Source organism: Glycine max, chromosome 7 (assembly GCF_000004515.6).
Source record: "Glycine max cultivar Williams 82 chromosome 7, Glycine_max_v4.0, whole genome shotgun sequence".
Classification (NCBI taxonomy): domain Eukaryota; kingdom Viridiplantae; phylum Streptophyta; class Magnoliopsida; order Fabales; family Fabaceae; genus Glycine; species Glycine max.
In genome coordinates, this window is record NC_038243.2 from 14713714 (window position 1) to 14732758 (window position 19045).

Below are 19045 nucleotides of genomic sequence, written 5' to 3' on the forward strand. Positions count from 1 at the left end.
ATGATTCTGTCATTGTCAACATCTATTTATATACATACCCTTTATATTTTGTTTCTTATATCGTAAATGCAAATGCGTACTATGTATGTGTCTGCTGTGCTGAGACTAACGGATATATGGATCAATGCCTTATTAGCCAAACTGAGTGAAGCCTCCAACTGTTTGAAATATTGTAGTTCTTGTTTTATGGCTCTCTTTTTTTCTCTCAGAATAAATATCATATCTATCTATTTATTTATGCATCTGTTTTATTTTCATATCTATTTTCATATCTACCACTTTTTAAAATGTTATTTAGTACTATGAAATAAATTTGATTAAGACTATGCAATCATCAATAACAACAATAAAGGAGGTGTAGACATTTTGGAAGAGATAGAAGTAGAGGAGATATAAGTTATTGATGTGATTAAAGTTTAATGTGACAATAAGAGACATGAAAAAAAAATGGAGGGTGCTAATGGGGTATTGACATTATTGGAATGTCTAAATATTCTTATAAAAAATAAAAAATAATTCTTAAATATTTATATGTTATTTTACATTCATTAAGGTTAACAAACTTGAGAATTTACGTAAACTCATGAGAATTTTATAAACTCGACTCATGAACTCAACTTGTTAGAATCCACTTTATAGAAAAATAATAACAAAATATTTATAAATAATGCATCAATTAAATATTTCAACAATATAATAAAATAAAATAGTAAATCATAAATTTCATAATATTTAAATAACCAAGTCTAGTAATGCATCACTACGAGATAATAATTTACAAATGTTATGGTAGTTATAGAGCATTTCCATGGAGGGTTTGCTGTTATTAGAGGTGAAATTTTTTTTATTAAAGAACAACACACTAAATGGACATAAGTTAAATACTAAACAGAAAATAATCTAAAAGACTTATATTTTGATCTAATTTTGTTAAGTTACTGACTCTTTGACTTGATGGTGAACTTGAAAGTCTACTGAGTTTACTTAGATTTTATTGAGTCTACCTAGAGTTCACAAAAAAGAGAGTTTACAATGAGTCAACTCATAGGATACGTAGACTTGTAAACTGGTAAGAGTTAACCAGTTAATTCGAGAGTTTGATAATCATATTTATACTTACATAGAGAAAGAAATATCCTTTAAAAAAATGGAGTAATAGATTGCAGTGATAGAGATATAATAAATATTTATTGTGACATAAGAGAAAAATAGATAAAAATCATATATATCAATGGGATAAAAATATAAATTTAATCTTTATGCATGTAAAATAATTTTACATGATCATTTAATCATAAATTACAGTTTAAATTATTTTAAGATAATTATTTTAAAAGTTAACAAATATATGATACATGATGAATTATATTTGAATAATTGTGTAAAACTTTTTATATTATCATCACTTTTTTTTTCTAAAACTATTTGAGTGTCTAAAGGTCATTAACCTTTTAAAATTTGAAGAATTTAAGGCGTACGGGTGTTAAAAAATGCTGCCCAAACATACTACATTTTTTTTTCTCATTTTACCCTTATCTATTGTTGTAAGTGTACAGTACCCTTTCAAGAATGTTCATTTATTCTATCCTTTGCTATCCACTTATCATTAAGGGATTCATTAATGACACTTCTTTTAAACATAGGTTATTTTATTGAAATGCTGCCGAATACCCTATCTTATTATTAAAAAGTTCAATTAATTTTTTTAATTTTTAAAAATAATTCAATTAGGTTATTTTATTTTTATAAGTTTCAATCATATTCTTTATTTATTTATTTTAAAAAATAGGTTCTATTTTATCTCGTTTTTCTTTCATATGCTCCAAAAAAATTAAACAATAAGATCAAATTTAATTTTAAATTGAATTCATTTTAAAAAGTAAATTATATAATTGAAACTTTTAATAACAAAAGGACACATTTTTAATAATAAGAGGATGAAATTCAACTTTAAAATTAAATGACCAAAATAGCCTTTATTATCGGACTTTTGAATTTCGTATGTGCTCTGTTTTTGTTACTGTTTACTTTAGTTATACTTTAATCTGTGTTGTACTCTTGAAGTGGGTGCAACTATGTATTGTTAATTTATTGATTCAGTATTGTGCATGGGCAATTAAGAGTGCTGCAATTACGCACATGTTGAATAGAAATTGTGAAAAATAAGGTTGTTGTTGGTAAATTTCATTTTGATAAAAAAAAGAGGGAAAAATGTTGCAGAGACAAGAAACTAGAGCAGAAGTATAGGAGGTTAAAATATCTCCAAAACAGAAAAACCCTGATCCTACCGGAAATGTGACATAAAAAGTTCAATAAGCTACTCAAGATTAATCTTGATTACGAGTTCAGATGCTACAAGTGTTGTAACAGTTTTAAATGTATCACATGAGGACCAAATAACTCACTGCGGTCACTTACTTTTAGATGTTTGTTTGACTCTTGCATTATTTTGTGTCTCTAAATGCAGTGAAGAACCACCTTCTAAGATGGCTAGGGAAGGTGATATTTCTGGGGCTAAGATAGCTGAGATAATGGAAGCAATGGATTATTATGGTGTGCGCAAGAGATCGAGATAGGTATGGTATGTGTATGATCAGTTTTAGTCTCCATAATATATTATATTACCAGTATGTCTGATTGTCTCTAGGATAAGTTGGATTTGAAAGATAAATTGGTTGTTCATCTTCATTTCAGATTGCGAAGTATATTTTATTTCATTTCTTTTATTTTTTCTACATAAGCAAAGATCACTCTCAAAGAAGTTGTTGGCTTTTATTTTTTCTTAGTCTCCTAATATATTTTGTTAGCAGTTTGTCAGTTCATAAGCAAAGACTACCCTGAAAGAAGTTTATAACATTTCTTTAATGCTTTTAAAAAGAGAGTAGATTACAAGTTTTGGTCTTCAGCAATGGAATGGACATCAGAGGAAATACATTTGGCGTTATGGTTTTGGAAGAAAATTGAAGATTTTTTATTCATGCTTATTACATTTTTTGCTCAGAGCTGTTTGTAAGGAGTTTCCATTTTTTATATGCAGGGCAGCTTTGTTGCATTCTGATTTTTCCCCCTTATTCCTTTTTTTTCCATGAATTTTTTGTTTTACTTTTACATGATAGGTTTTCACTAGTTTAATTCTGCACCTCTTTCCTTGCATGCTTTTGGTCTTTTATTTTCTTATACATTAATACATATAATTAGCCACGATGTAGAGTGGCTGTAGATGAAAGTGTAAAAAAATAAGCATTGAGTTGCAAGTTATGTAACTATCTTCTGCTTTAAATTTTAATGTAACTTACATGACACCTTTGAAATATTCTGGATCAAAGAATAAACTTGACCCTAAGTTAACACGGATGCTGGGTGATGCCACGCTTCACTATGCATGTGGCCGTTATGACCAGGTACATTATTCTGTCACGTGACAATCCTTAGCTTCTGGCACTGGAATTTGCTAGTAGTTACTGTCACAGTTCTCTACGTTGAGGAAAAAATGATGGTTAAATAAGTCATTTTACTATATTCATTTCTTTTATGAGGATTGTTTTCTGGTATTAAGTACCTTAGGAGATAGGATAAATGATAATGTTTCTTTGTTTAGGCTCTTTGTGTCTTGAGGATATGATCATCTGATGCAACCTGGGGTATTAAATGCATGTGTTTGTTTGACATACCTTTTTGGATGCTTTTTTCTAATCAACCCTGTTTTTTTGCTCAAAATCTTCCTATTTTCTGATAATTGTTAAGAAATCTAACTTCATCAAATTGATGAAGTATTCACCCTCACTCATGATATCGTTGCCACTTGCCACTAGCAGAAACTCATTAGGTGGAAGTTGCATTCCTGTTTATTGAAACGCTTTCTAACATTACCCCTTTCTAATTATCTCAACTATGCTAGACGGCATAAGAGCAGGTTTAATTTTTCTGATTCTGAATGTTTTTTTGCTTCTGTTTAAGCTTGATATGTATTATACATTTTGCCACTGTTTTAGGCTTTTCATATTAGTTATGGATTGCTTTGCTCTGTTGGCTTTTTGCAGGCTAAAGCTGTGTTGCATGAAGTTATTAGGCTGGCACCAAAATTGCATGAGTCGTATCGCATCCTTGGACTTGTCTATACTTCACTCCAGGATTATGAAAGAGCTATGGCTTTTTACTTGATCGCTGCTCATTTGAATCCAAAAGATTAGTCTCTTTGGAAAATGATTTTTACCTGGTCCACGTGAGATGGCTTTTCAGTTTTGTTGCCACTGTTACTTTTTGTGAAGTTTTTTTTTTTTTTGACTCGGCAAATGTTAATTGTTAGTTTGTTTTTGTGAAGATATTATTCTGGAATAATTTGGCTGCATGAATTTGTACTCCTACTCTAATTGTGAAAGAGCATCAAATTGCATCAAGTAATGTATCCTTGAAAAAAATGACCCATGTATGAAGCAGTGTATTAATGGAGAATATGGTTCACAATTAACTTCATATTCTATTCCAAAATACCTCTCCACTTTATTTTTCTTCCTCATTGTCCTTGGAGTTTGTTACTGTTTCTAATTTTACTAAGTTTATGCATGCATTAATTTTAAACAGTGCTGTAAGAAATAGTTTAGTTACCGAGTTGAGAATCTTTTTCAAATGCAGAGAACAAGGTTATGTTGATCAAGCCGGTTATTGTCTTATGAAAGCAATAAAAGCAGATCCCAAAGATGTTACTTTTAGAGGTCATCTTGCAAGGCTTTTTGCTGAACTTGGACATTATCAAAGAGCTGCACTGAAAGCAGCAGCTAAAGTTGGTGTTTTGCTTTGAGACACATGAACATGCATTTAATTTTCTATGAATTCAATCCTTTGCTATAATTTTTTTGTTAATGATTATTTTCTTATGAAGATAATGGTTTGCCTTGTGATGCTTTGTAATGCATTTATCTGCATCTGCTTGTATGTCATATGGCCTGTATCTATATATTGTCATTTGTCACTCTTATCCAGGGGAGCAAACATCTTTGGCATGGTAAAGGGGTGCATTTAAAATATGATGTTTGAGAGAGTAAAATTCAAATATTTTATTTTACCAAAATGATTTATATGCAAAAGTAGAAGGTTTGAGGAACTGATAATATTTTATTCTGATTTAATTAAATATTTTGTGGTTGACTTTCAATATTGAATTGAATTTATTCTGCTTTCTATTAGTTCTACAAAAAATGTGGTCAAGTTGAATACTCTGTTCGTATTCTTGAAGACTATATGAAGAGTCAACCTGATGGAGCAAATGCAAGTGTAGTTGATCTGCTGGGTACCATATTGATGGAAACTAAGGCACATGATAGAGCTCTGCAGCATATTGAGCAGGCTCAAGCAGTAAATGCGAGGAAAGAATTGCCTTTGAATTTGAAAATTAAGGCCGGAATTTGCCATGCTCATCTTGGAAACATGGAGATGGCTCAGGTGTGTTGCATGCATACTGATAATTGAATTAACTGTGTTTGCCTTAACAATGGCCACTTTTAATTTTGCTTGAACCTCAGATATGTTTATTGGCATTCAATGATTATGAGTATTGAGTTGAGACTTTCTTAGTTATCTTTCATTTTGCCTCTTTCATTTTGTATGTTCTTTCTTGCGTCCTCATCAATTTATGGGTAACAGACATTGTTACCTATCCATCATAATATCTCCATCCGTGTAATATATCCCTTTTGAATTTTGGGTTTTGAATGAGGTTTTTAAGTGACTTTTTGCTGATTTCCAATGTTAAAGAAATTTTTTGTTTGTCTCTCTTTTTTTCTCCTTAATAAAAAAATAATTTAAATATGTTTTTAAACCTTTAAATTTTTATAATTATTTGTTTTAATCCTTTGTTCTTCAAATTTTTTAGAAAGTTACTTTTAGTCTCTTATTTTTTTTAATGATATCATAATTTGTGACGATTTTATAGTCAGAAATGTTTTTTTTTTCTTTCTTAATTTAATTTATTTAAAATAATTTGTAATAGTTTAAAACCACCAAAACAGGTAAAAAATCACAATTTTACATTCATGTTTTTATTTTTCTTCTTTAAAATCATTAAAATATATAAAAAACGATCATCAAATCATACAAGTAAAATATTTTGGTGGTTTAAAATCATATTTAAAAAAAATAAATGAAAAAATAAGTTTTGATAGTTAAAAACCTACAAAGTGTGAAACTATAAACACAATGAATAAAGAGGGACTAAAAATAACTTTTTGAAAATTTGATGAACTAATGAAAATATTTATTTTCTGAAGGACTAAAAAATATAATTACCTAAATTTAAAGGACTAAAAACATATCTAAACCTAAAAAAATTAGACTTGTGGTCCTCTTTTATATCATCTTTTTTCCTTTCTAACAAAATACCTTATTTTCTTAAAAAAAAAAAAAGTTCAGGCTCTTGGTCTTTGTACTCTTGTACAACTCTCTTCCCCCACCTCTTTTCCGAAGCATAGTATATCATTATTTTTGGTAACATTTTCTGTGTTTCTTATTAGCTTGATTGAATACTATGTTGGAGTGCAAGCAGATGTGTCTAGGACCTGCAATGGCAGTGTATGAATCTTTCTTCTGACTTTATGTTCATTAATTTGTATGTATTACCTAACATTTTCATTTGATTACCAGGTTCTCTTTAATGATTTGAAACCAGAGAAAGCAAGCAAGCATGTTGACTTGGTTACTGAGGCTGCAGACTCATTAGTGGGTCTTGAACATTATAATCCTGCATTGAATTATTATTTGATGTTGGAAGGAAATATTGAAAAAGAAAATGTACGGTAACTCCTTCCAATTTATAGCAATTATCTGTTTAATTTTATACCAGTAATTTGCTTGAGTAGTTGACTTTTTTTTCTTCTTATAATCTGATGAGCTGTATTCTTATTGCCCCCATCTATTAGGCACAAATACAAAATGTGGGTATGATACAACATGGGCATGGAATACAACAAATTTTAAAACTATTGGACAACACAGCTGTATTATAAACTTAATCTAAAGTTAACTTTAAAATAAAAAGTTAAATTACAAAAGAGAATTCATGTTTTAAAAATGAGCACAAGTTATTATAAACACAAAAAAATGCAAAAATTATCTGATTATTGTGCTGACGTCTAATCACTATTGGTATAAAAGTTTTAAAAATAAAAGTATAAAAATTATAAAAGTGCAATTAAAAGTATTTAAAGTTTTTGTGCAGTATCCAACATGGATGTGTATCTGACACAAATACAACACGACACAGCCACTATTTAGGCCACTTGAGGGTTGGTTAGAAATATGTATAAAAAAAACCATTCATGTGTCTTTACCTAGCAGCTTAAGCTTTTGGTATTGTTGGTTTGTGGCAATTTCCATTCACTTCTCCTCTCTAGCTTAATTAACACTATGTATAACTAAAAATTAAGTTCAGATGTTCTCTCTAAAACAATAGAAATGATGTTATGCGATATTCACAACTTGAATTAATGATGTTGGTGCACTTGATCAGTTAAGGGTTTATGTTGAAAATTTCCTTGATTTTGCATTTCTGTGACATTTTCAGATTTATTGTTTCATTTCTCATTTAGATTCTCTCCAAGCTGTTGAATCTGTTCTAAATTGCATGAGTGGAAAATAGAATACCTTGTGCTAAGAGTGATCAGATGGAGCATTAACTCCCCTGCCCCTGCAAAAAGAGTAAATGAGTAGTACTATACCTTGACAGTTGAAACTTAACCATTTATTTATTTTTCTGAAAAGGAAGAAAAATGTAATTTCGGCAACCTCTGCCTGAGCTTCAATATGCTACTCTCTTCTTATCCGTTAGATAATTTTATTTGATTGTGTTAGTTGTTTGGATGCCACTGGAGTTTCATGACAGTGGATAATCCAAGAGTTGCAATGACACTGGTTTCTAGGTTAAGAAGTCACTAGTGGCAAGTGGGTCATGTGCAAAACTGGCTTCTTAGGAGACTTTCTGACTGCTTTGATTTGGCGCAAAACTCGATTTATTTGTTTGTGGGTTCTCATCAGGAAAGAACTGTTAGATTTAACAGGTTGCAGACTTCTGGGAGTTGTCTATATCAAGCACATTTTAGGGGGTTCTAAGTGTTAGTTGTCAAAGTTATGGCATAGATTGATCGAATGTGCTTTGTTTGTTTTGTTCTATGCTTCTTACAAGCTGAAAGCTTGTGTGCTCTGTGGCTCAAGAGATAATGATTTGAAGTATTTATGATATTATGAATGTTTTATAGGCTTTTTGTTAGGGAAATGTACAAGGATCATTTAGTCACTCACTCCTCACATAAAAAGAGTTGACGGTCAATGTTATGTTAACACAACTATTGAGATCTATTTTAATAAATTTGTTTTGCTTCTCATTATTTTCTTCTTTGGAATTCGTGAATATCATGCTTTTGCTGTCTGTCATTTTCTGTCTAAGGGCTTGAAGGAAATGTTAGAGGAAATGTATTGCTTATCTGAATCAATTATCAAATGTAAATGTTTACTGTTTGCAATTTTATTTTATTTTACTTTGGCTCTTTTTTGTTTCATGATACTATTTATCCAGTTTAGAAATATATTTTCAGTGTATGCCTTTCATCATCTTCACTATGTTATCAGGATAATCTGATATTGAACTTCTTTCTTGCAGGATTTTCTATGTCTGAAAATTGCTAGGTGTTATATATCCTTGAAAGAAAGGTCACAAGCAATTCTCTTTCATTCCAAAGGCAAGGTTTTATTTTTAATAAGAATGGTATTTAGGTAAAAATAGTACTTTGTGAAAACCACTTCCCCAGTTCCCCCTTTTTTTTCAGTACATGAAATATTTTATCCATCATTCCTTCTGGTGCTGAAGCTTCTGAAATGAATGTTTTTGACAAAAGCTCCAAGTTTGGTTCCACACTTTTTTCTTGGGGGAGTAGGAGTTCTCTTAAGTATCATAATCAAGTCTGCCGGCTACAGTTCTCGAATGTATTTTGGTTTGCTTTGCTGGAGTCTTGAGTGATATCTTGCTTATTTAAGTTTGTAAACTTTTTGTCCATCATAACATACCAGGAGATGTTGTGTAACACCTCAGTATTTGTTTTTCTATATTAAATAAATATATGATGTATTGCAAAAATGTTTTTAATAAATAAATAAATAAATAAATATTATTGTAAGTTATTATTGTGGGAAAAAATAAAATGGGTTTATGTTAAAAAAAAGTTTTATTGGCTTGTGTTTTGAGTTAAGTTTTGAGCTTTGTCTCATTTTCCATAAGTTTTTGCTCTAACCCTTGGTTAATGCGTTCAGTCATCACCAATAGAGAACAAAACAATTTTTTTTCCAAAAAGCTTGAACCCGTAACCTCTTTTCTTTCTTTGGACTTTGGTGCCACCGAGAGCCAATGCGAGGATCGTCGCACGAAATCCCGTCGGAGTTGTGAGTTAGGATCAAAATGATTACCTCTTCTATATGTTTTTTTCTTGAGAAGTGAGATTATCTGATTCATTGATATGACTATGGTTGGGGTAGCATGGTTGGCTCTAAACTCCAATTTGGCTTACGGATAAATCAAAAACATATATAACAAATTTTCTCTATTGGTGATGATTGAACGTATTAACCAAGGGTTAGAGAAAAACTTATGTGTCATGAGACAAAATCCAAAACATAACTCATATAACACATGCTAATAAAACTCTTTTATTTATTTATTTTTAGCATAAACCTATTTTATATTTTTTCCACGATAATAACTTAAAATAATATTCATTTATTTATCAAAACCATTTTTACAATATATCATATATTTATTTAATATAAGAAAACAAATATTAAAGTGTTATTACTCTTTCCTGTTTTAAGAAATTTCATCCTCAAAATTTACCTGAAGGGGACAAGTCTGAATAAGACTTCCTCATAATTTTCCAACTCCTATGTAGCACTATTCTCAGTGGCTCCTCCCCAAATGACTTTGATCATAGGAATTTTCTTTCCTCTTAGTTGCTTTCCCTTTGATCCTCAATCCTCAACGGGAAAATCTCAAAGGTTATTTTTTCCTTTACTTGAATATTATCTGATTCAATCACATGTGAATGATCATAGATATATTTTGAGTTGGGAAACATGAAAGACACTATGGAGATTTGAAAGAGATTGTGGCAAGACAGTTCTATAGGCAACCTCGCTGAGTCTCTCTAGGATTTGGTAAGGACCAATGAACAAGGAGTAAGTTTTCGTGACTTCAACACCCGACCAACCTTAGTCCAAAGAATGCCTTTAAAAAATATATGATCACCTTCCTGAAACTTAAGATTTTTTCTCCTCTTATTATGATAACTTTTCTTCCTACTCTAAGCTACTCTCATCCTTTCTTTGATTAACTTGACCTTTTTTAGTAGTCTGTCACATTACTTCAAGCCTAAGACAAGACTCTCATCAGCTTCTAGCCAACACAAGGATGTCCTACATCTCTTCCTATATAATGCTTCAAAGGGTGTCATCTCAATGTTGGAATGAAAGCTATTGTTATAGGTAAACTCTATCAAAGGCAAGAAACTATCCCAACTACCCCCTTGCTCTAACACACAAGATCTAAGAAAATCCTCTAAGGATTTGACGACTCTCTTGATTTGTTTATCAGTTTGAGGATGATAAGCTGAACTCAACCTAAGCTTAATTCCCAAGGCTTTATAAAAGCATTCCCAAAATCTAGAGATAAACCTAATGTTTCTATAAGAGACTATGCTAGAGGGCACACTATGCAACCTAACAATTTGATTGATATATAGGGTGGTAAACCTCTCTAGGGGGTACCTCATGTTTATTGGGATAAAGTGAGCAGACTTGGTTAACCTGCTTGCCATAACCTAAATTGAATCTAACCCTCTAGGGGTTTTAGGAAAACTCATCACGAAATCCATGGGTATACTATCCCACCTCCACACGAAAACACTTAAAGGTTGCAAAAAACTTGGAGACTTTTGATGTTCTATCTTAGCTTTTTGACACACTAGACAAGAATACACAAACTTATCTACCTCTTTCTTCATACCAGGCCACCAAAACATCTTCTTAAGGTCCTAATACATCTTGGTGGCACCAGGGTAAATACTCAAGCTACTCATATGGCCTTCCTCTAGGATCATCTTCCTAAGCTCGAGAATGCTAGGCACACAAATTTTGTCTTGGAGTCTCAAAACTCCATTAGCTCTCAAAATAAAACTACTTTGCTTATCTAGAGTTATGGACTCTAAGTGCACTAATAGGAAAGTGTTAGACTTCTGATAATATCTAATCTCTTCTACCAATCCACTGACTACTTTCAACATACCCAACCTCACACTCTTAGGGGTAACCTCACAAACTAAGCTCATATCTCTAAACTGCTCTAAGAGGTCTAACTCCCTAACCATAAATGCAGATATAGACAAATATTTCCTACTCAAGGCATTAACCACTACATTGGCTTTACCTAGGTGGTAGCTAAGCTCAAAGTCATAGTCCTTAAGGAACTCCAACCATTTCCTCTGCCTCATATTCAACTCCTTATGGTCTAATAGGTACCTAAGACTCTTATGATCACTGCAAACTTCAAACCTAGAACCATACAGGTAATGCCTCCAAAGCTTGAGGGCAAATACCACGACTGCCAACTCCAAATCATGAGTGGGGTAATTCCTCTCATGAGTCTTCAACTACCTAGAAGCATAGGCTATTACTTGGCCCTTTTGCATAAGCACTCCACCTAAACCCATTTTACACGTATCACAAAACACTACGAAAACCTCACTTGGGTTAGGCAACACTAACACCGATGCTGATGTTAACCTATTCTTAAGGTCTTGGAAGCTACTCTCACACTGACTATCCCACAGAAAGGCTTAACCCTTATGAGTCAACTTGGTCAAAGGCATGACTAACTTAGAAAAACCTCTTATAGCAACCTACTAAACCTAGGAAACTCCTAATCTTAGAAACTGATTCCCATCTTTCTTTATTACTAGCAAAATTAGGTCTCCCTAGGGTGACACACTAGGTCTTAAATTATTTCCCTAGCAAGTCCTGTAATTATTTCTTGAGTTTAGCTAACTGTAAAGGAGACATTCTATAAGGTGTTACAAATATGGATATGGAAAACTCAATCTCATGCTTAGGTGGTAGACTAGTAACATCTACTGGGAACACTTCAGGAAAATCTCTCACTATAGGCATATCCTCACTACTACCTCATTCTCAAGTTTATGACTATCTATCATCATGTATACTCGGGGGTTCTCTTTCAAGGACACCTTTACTTGGTTGTTGGTGATGAATCTTGGATCCTTACCCTCACATGACTCTCCAAACACAATAGACTTATCAAAATAGTTCAACAAGACATGGTTGGAAGATAACTAGTCCATACCAAGAATCACATCCAATTGACTAAGAGGTAAACATATCAAGCTAACTGCAAACTACATATTGGCATCACAAGACAATTTAAACAAACATCGAAAGTAGTAACAAGACCATTAGTTGGTGTGTCAACAACCAAATCAAACTTTAAAGAAGACACAAAAAAGTTCAACTTTTTAACACATGCATACGACACAAAAGAATGAGTTGCATTAGAATCAAAAAGCACAACCAAATGAGTTTCACCTATGGAACATGTACCTTGGATTAGTTCATCGGACTCTGAGGCTTCATCACTACTAAGAGCAAAGACTCTTCCAATGACTTTTGGTTGATGGTCTGGGAACTGTGTCCTTCACTCCTCATCTCCTTCTTAGGACCAGGACAATCTCTTTCAATGTGCCCTTATTTTCCACACTGTCACCACTAGTAGGTTGATTGGTGGTGGTTTTCTGACTCTTGTAACTATGATTAGACTGGTTGACGATAGTTGAATATGACTTTATACGGTTGAGAACACCAAACTTCTTATCCTTCATTAGATCCACATTCTTATAATGTGTAGTTCTTGACCTGCTATTCTCATCATAAATCCTACATTTATTCACCAGTGTGGAAAAACGTTGAATCTCCTAGTAGTTAATGGCTTGCTTGATCTCAATCAAGACCTAGTTAAGGTCTTGCACCATGCACAACTAACAATGACCGTTGGATCTCTAAACTAGAGGTAGTCCATAGCACGTGATATTTTTTCATAGTAAAATAAAAAAAAATAAACCGGTACAGCTTTTTCTAGTGCGCGGCGGAATGACAACAACTGCCTTTTATGATTTTCTATTGAATTTTAATTACAAAGTAAAAGATTAAATTATTTGTCTGTTTAATATAATTACTTTCAGAGAAAAAGATTATGCACATAGATATTAAATTGTTATTGTTTATTATTGACAACAATCTTGCCCATGACAATAAACAATTGGACTCTGTGCCTATTTTATGCACGCGTGAGAATAAAAATATTTTATTTTGTAATAACTTAAATTCTATTTATATAATTTAATTATTTTATTGTTATAATAATAATTTAGTATTATATATTTCTTATATTTATTTTTAAAATATTACTTTTCATAATAATAATTTAGGTTACGATCAAGAAATATTTTTTAATTCTATTTACCATTATTTGATATAGTTTAATAATATATTTGGTTCATTAAATTTAAATTATGACATTTTTGAGTATAAATTCTATCATTTTGAAATTAGGTACTCAATAATATCATAACTTAAATTTAATTATGATTAAATTTAAATTTTTAGCATTTTCTTATAAGAAACATCATAATTTAAATTAGTCTTAATTTTTTTTTATCATAAACACTCCAAGTATCATTTATGGGAGACAATCATAATATGATATTATTATGGTGAACCATAATGGATTTTTTAATAGTTAACACAACTTTAAAACAGGAAGGAGTCATTTTAAAAACATTTGTTAAGTAAGTTTCAAAAAATATTATAAACTATTTTAAAAATTGTTTATCAAATAGTTAAATAATTTTTTTGACTTTTGTTTCTATTTTTTTTTTAGCATATGATAGAGTTTTCTCATTTTTCCTTTTATTATATATGATATAGGTAGTGACGTATAATAAGTCTATTATTATTATTATTATTATTGTTATTGTTATTATTATTATTATTTGAATACCTTATAAATAAAAAATTACAAGTGTTTTAGATTAATTAAAATCTAAAATTATAAATGCTCCAAAATATATTTTTATCAATAAAATCAAATTGAAATTTGCATATAAATATTACATAAATATGTTTATTTTATATTTTATATTTTTTAGTTAGTTAAATAATAGATCATTTTATCAAATACTAATAATTTAATAGGTTATTTATCAAGTTACTAACTAACTTTTCAGTTAACTTTTTAACTTACAGACTTTTGAATTTTTGTCTAACTTTCCAACTAGTTTTGCAAAACATAAACTTGAAGTAACTTTTTCTTCTTCTTAATTTTATCTTCACTAATTTATTTGAAATTTCTTCTTATCATTTTATTCAATTTAAAACTTTGCTTATTTTAACATTCTTACAAATACTAAATGACATATTTATTTTCTTAGTTATTATGAAACTTATAATTCTACTTTCTATCATTATTTTGTTTAATGTTGAACTATTTATTTTATTATTTAAAATATTTATTCACGGGACAAAAGTTGATAAAAAATTATAAAGAATTTTTTTTTAATTTATTAGTTAATTTTATCAAACACTTTCAATTTAGTTAGTTTATAAATTTTTAACTTTTCAACTTTTAGCTTATAAATTTTTAAGTAACCTATTCGCTAGTTTTATCAAGCAGAGACATTTTCAACAAGTTTATAAGTTTTTAACAATTTATCAATTAGTTTTACCAAACATAAAATTATGAGCTTATTTAGGATACAAACTTATTTTAGTATCTTATAGGTTATTTTCTTAAGCTTTTTTAAGTGTTTATAAGCTACTAGGTTTTCTTCTTCTTTTCAATTTTAATATCACTAATTTATTTCAAAAAACCTTTTTACTCTTTTATTCAATTAAATTTTTTTTACCTCTTTTAAAATTTTTATGAAACATTTAATATTTTTTTCATTAGCTACCGTTATCAAATATCCTAAGTATTTGTGGATAATACTCTTGGGACTTTAATATATTCACATCATCCTTAACCACTTAATAATTATTAATAAGAACATAATTAATACTCTCTTTTGCATTTGAACTGTATAAAAAAATAATTAATTTCACACTGATTAAAAAAATTAATTAATATTATTTAATTTTACTAATATCAAATAAAAAATAAAAAAACAAATTACTGTAATATTCCCAAGATTTTCACTAATTACACAGTTCCTCTTTTTATTTTTTTTCACTCTACTGAAAACTCCCTATCTTGTGTTATGATTCCAATGACACCCCCTTAGTCCTTAACGTCATTAACAGATGGTACAAGTGACTAGTACATGGTATTTTAATAATTTTTTGTTCCCAAAATGTCCTTGTCCCCTTCCTTTGAGTGATTTCATCTTTCCGAACTCAGAAAGAGCTTAAGCTTGTTTGTGAATTTGCACAAATCCATAACATTGGAAAAATAACCGAATGAAACATGACAAGAGTACAACACAAAAGATAGATTCTTCCTTGTCGGCTTATAGTTATAGAGGCCCCAAACCAAAACGCAACTCCCTTGCAGATTGGGTCTCAACGAAAATCGCACTCTCTCAATCTTCTTCCTCCTACAGCAAACAACCCAAAAACCAAGCAAAAAAATTGAGACCTAACATCGAAAGCCCCTAAAACAGAAAACGCGATTCATATTTTTCATTGTCGACAAAGCAAAAGAGGCTGGTTTTCTTTCTTCATTGTCGGCAAAGTAGAAGAGCTTGGGGGATTCGAATTTGAATCTGAAGTCAGAACCGCGATTCGGGGATTGTGGACATCAACTATGAATTTGAACCAGTTGCCGTTGGAATCAAATAAGGATTCGAGATTTATACGTGGTTGAGGGGTGGTTGCAACCATTATTGATGGCATTGAAAGAATAGATCTATGTGAAAATGAGATGGAGGGAAACGGTGACAGGATGGAAAAAAACAAAACATTTATCATCCTCAAACTGAAAACTCGCAGTATACTGTACCGTTAAAATCTTCCTTTTCATTTCTTACCTTTGCATGTGTGGAAGAGGTCGATGATGACACCGATTTGCAGTGGGCACCGGCGGTGAGGGTGATGGAAGTACAGTGATGCTTTTTTGTTTTAAATTTTTTTATCCTTGTATTGTTTTTTTTTTTTAAAAAAAGGGACCAGGACATGCATGTAATTCACTTCAAAATATTTAAAGCTGCTAGATTAGGGGGAGTGAAAGATATGTCTGAAAAAGAAGAGGATGTGTGTGTAATTAGTAGAAATTTTAGGAATGTTGCTGTAATTTATTTAAATAAAATTATTTTTAAAATATTTTTTATTATCATGAATAAAAAAGAGTGGGTAATTTTTTGTTGATCACAATCTAAAATGAATTGCAGCAAGTAATATTATAAAAATAAATATAAAAAAACTGTTATTATAACAATGAACATAATTAAATATTTTATAAAATAAAATTTAAATTACTTACAAAACAAAATTGTTTACTCCAAACAAAAAGTCTAGTTATTTTTTATCATTAAATTAAAATTCTAGTTATTTATTGTTATGGGAAAGATGATTGTCAATAGTAAACATAAAATAATTAGATTAACAAACAAATGAAATAGTTTCCCTTCCAAAAAGTATAGTTTCATCTTACTTTGTAATTAAAATACAAAGAAAAATCATACTTATAATATTTAATTTAAAAATAATAATTAATTTAATTTATAATAATAAATTTATGCTAAATTAATTTTTTTAAATTATCATTATTATTAATATTTATTTTTCTTCTAATTCTAATTATTTGTCAATATATTTTTTTTATTTAAATAAAAAATATTTCTAGTCTAATAATATTTAATACAGACAATATTATACATTAAATTTTATAAAAAACAACAAATATCATTTTAAAAATTTAGATTTTATAAATAAATAAGAACCAAGAAAATAAAAGAAAAGACAATCTGTCAAAGTTGTCATGTTACAACGCATCAACAAAGGATACACACGACGATGAACCTGACTAGCTGTCCCCTGTGCTATCTCTTAAAAACCACACACTTCTAAAATTGAATCACAAAATTAAATTTAGTCAAGATATCAGAACAAATCTTAAGAAATTCACCGTGACAATTAAAGCTTCTCCGATGACAAAAAATAAATAAAATTAAGGAATCGTTTCTTAGAAAGTTTCTTATTCTAAGAAACACACCAAACATTTTAGTTGGGACCCTCAACCTCAAGTATCTTTCTTTAGAGGACACATCGCTCCAGAAAAGTAATCAGTAATGGGTGGGAGACAGATGGATATAGATTTCACTGTTGAGGCATTAGTGTTACTTTTCCTTTTTCTTTTTTCTTTTTTCCTTGAGTTTGGAGAAATACACAATTTTGACTTTCCGCTGCTCTTACTTCTCAACCTTTTTATTGCTTTTCCTCTTTTTAGGAGACCACTATTAGTTATAGTCTATATTTGGTTTATAGTTTTTGTTTTATTCTCTGAACGCCAACTAATCAAATCAAATAACTTTATTATAAATCACTTGTTAAAATTAAATTCAGGCTTTATTTCTTCTATCCTAATCCTGCTTTTGCCTCCAACTAAACACTATGATAAAATCTTAAGTTTAAAGAATAAATAATAACATGTACTGATAAATATAAATCTTTAATGCATAATAATTTTTTTACTTCCATACACTATATTTTTTTAGAAAAAGATTGTATATTAACAACATAAATTTTTTTACACGTTATGTTAAAGTAATTCAAACGATAATTTTTTTACTTTTATAACAGTTATTTTAAAAATACTGTAAAAAATAGTTATATATTAAAAGTATATCATGGATAATTTCTCATTGTTTATAAGTGTAAAAGCTTTTATACAAATAATAATACCTATTAAACTCAATTTTTAAATTGTGTGAATAAAATGAATTATAAGAATCTATTGCATAAATAAGTTTATTTTTGTTAATTCTTTTGTCAAAAAATATATAATAATTTTTAATGAAGAGAGATGGAGATGTGTTATGTGGTAAAGCTTTTTTTTTTGTGTGTGCTATGTGGGAAACCTTATTTCACTTTTTTCATGGATTTTATATAGGATAACTTTATGTAATCCTTTTTTTTTTCCTTTTCCAATGAATAAAAAGAGTTTAAGAAGAATTTCAAATACAAACATTATCCTAATATTAAAATCTAATTGATAACATCATTGACAAGAATAATATTCTTATCTTTATTTAAATAATTAGTCTTTATACTCATGCAACACATATGGAATTTTTTATTTTAGACATAAATTATAGTTATTATTTAAATTACACGGTTAAAATATCTATTTTATTTTTAGTTATGTATTATTTTATGTAATTAACTCTTAGGTGGGAAGGTGACATCATTATATGACTATCACATTTTTGTAATTTTGTTGGTCTGGACACACCTTGTGACAATATTTGTGGTTAATAAATTTGTTTAGTCTTTTATAAAAATATTTTATTTTTGTTAAAAAATTATAATTCCTCCATTGAATTATTTTTATGATATATAATACTATTTTTTTTATTTTATAAATATTAATTTGAAACAATTTATTATATAAAAATTATTTTATATCATATAATAAATGAATGTATAATAAATAAAATCAAATATTTATTAATGATACAATTAAGATTCATTGTCCTTCCCCTCCAATTATATATATTTAATAATAAATGTGTATTTAACATTTACTAATGAATACTAATATATATATTCATAAGTTTAAAATATAATGGAGGACTCTGTCCCATAATAATTATTATGTAAGGAGATAAATTATTCTAAAATAATTATTATTTTAATTTTTCAATGTAATATTAATTATTTTTTTTTCACTCATATCCTTTATAATATTAATTAACATGAGCTAAAAAAATAAATAATGAATTGATGATGA

At 29.3% G+C, this 19045-nt stretch overlaps 1 pseudogene; it reads left to right on the top strand.

The window, feature by feature from the left end:
- LOC113002143 (uncharacterized) lies at window positions 2358–9074 on the top strand (annotated as a pseudogene).